This window comes from Bison bison, unplaced genomic scaffold (assembly GCF_000754665.1).
Source record: "Bison bison bison isolate TAMUID 2011002044 unplaced genomic scaffold, Bison_UMD1.0 scf7180017850582, whole genome shotgun sequence".
NCBI lineage: Eukaryota > Metazoa > Chordata > Mammalia > Artiodactyla > Bovidae > Bison > Bison bison.
In genome coordinates this window covers 8604-10355 of record NW_011481155.1, presented here as the reverse complement: position 1 = coordinate 10355, position 1752 = coordinate 8604, and positions in this window count along the sequence as shown.

Below are 1752 nucleotides of genomic sequence, written 5' to 3'. Positions count from 1 at the left end.
GGCAAGAACACTGCAGTGGGTTGCCATTTCCTTCTCTTTACCTTCCACTAGTTTCTCTCATATATTTCTCACTCATTTCCCACCATTTATTGTTCTTGAAATCCTAACTCACTCCCCTTTTAAGATGGCATATAAGGGCTATGTATAAAATAAATATGCTACAAGGATATACTATACAGCACAGAGAATATAACCAATATTTTATAGTAACTATGAATGGAGTATACTCTTTATAAATTGTCAACCACTATGTTATACACCTGAAACTTATATAATATTATGAAATCAACTGTACTTAAATAAAAAATATAATAAAGCTTTTTTTAAAAATAGATGATACATAAAGCCTAAATTCTCACTGCTTCTTTGAGCTACATGTTCTGTGAGCTCCCAGATACCTACGGGAATAAATTTTGTCTTTTCTCCTGCTGGTCCATCTTTTGTCAGTTTAATTCACAGACCCTCAACTACTGAACCTCAAAGGATAGTAGTTTTTCCTCTCCAACAACAGCCACACTCATTTATTTATGGATTGTCTCTGCCCACTTTCATGCTCAGGCTGCAGAGTTGAGTTGTTGCAAAAGAGACCATAAGGCCCCCAAAGCCTAAAATATTTACTATCTGGCTCTTTGCAGAAAAATTATGCCAACACCTCTTTTACATAAGAAATTTCCAAATTTTTCAAAACTAACAGTAAAGATAGCAAGGGAAAAACAGGGACAAAGTTGACAGTTTCATCAAGATATAAATGTGATTAAACTTATAATAATGCTTCATACTTTCTTAAGGTAAATACCTGAATTCTAAAAGAGAGTCAGCATACAAATATTAACCAGAAATGGGAATACAATGGAAAAACCAATGTACTTTTTGAGCAAAAGGAAAAAATGTACATAAATTCCTAAAAACCATTTTCAAATGTCAAGATTCAAAGTGTTCAGAAACGCACATTGAATACCTAGTCCCTAACACCTAATGTTTCTCAGATAAATTTAATCAGCTACTTAATCCTCCTGCAACTGTTAAATTACTTAAACCAGAGGCAAGTTGGAGATCAGGTTAAACAACACACTCTACTCTCTCATCAACAGTCCAACTGACCGGGAATTGTCTTCATTTTTTCTACTGAGGTTTACCTCTGATGTGAACAATACTTTATTAGCCTGAAAAAACTTCAAACTACCTTCCTCATAACTCAGGGGAGAGATAATAAGATACTTACTGAATTATTAAATTAGGTAAATATACTCTGTCATACAGTTTTTCTTTAAGATGGATGACACAGAGTCAATGTTCAAGTAATGCTTGTTTCTTTGACTCTAGAGTCCTGTGGTTCAGAGCTTCTCAAACCTCCATCCTTGAACCATTAGCATCACTTGGGAGCTTGCTAAAATGCAAATTTCTGGACCTACCTTGGACCTACTAAGTCAGAATGTCTCTGGATTGCAATCCAGGAATATGCACTGTAACAAACCTTACCTTAAGGCAGAGTTTCTCAACCTTGGCACAAATGAATTTTGGCCAGATTAGTCTCATTTGGGAACTAATGAGATTAGTCTCATTTGGGAACCAAGGAAACATCACATGCAAAGATGGGCACAATAAAGGACAGAAATGGTATGGACCTAACAGAAGCAGAAGATATTAAGAAGAGGTGGAAAGAATACAGAAGAATTATACAAAAAAGATCTTCATGACCCAGATAACCACAATGGTGTGATCACTCATCTAGAGCCAGACATCCTGGAATGT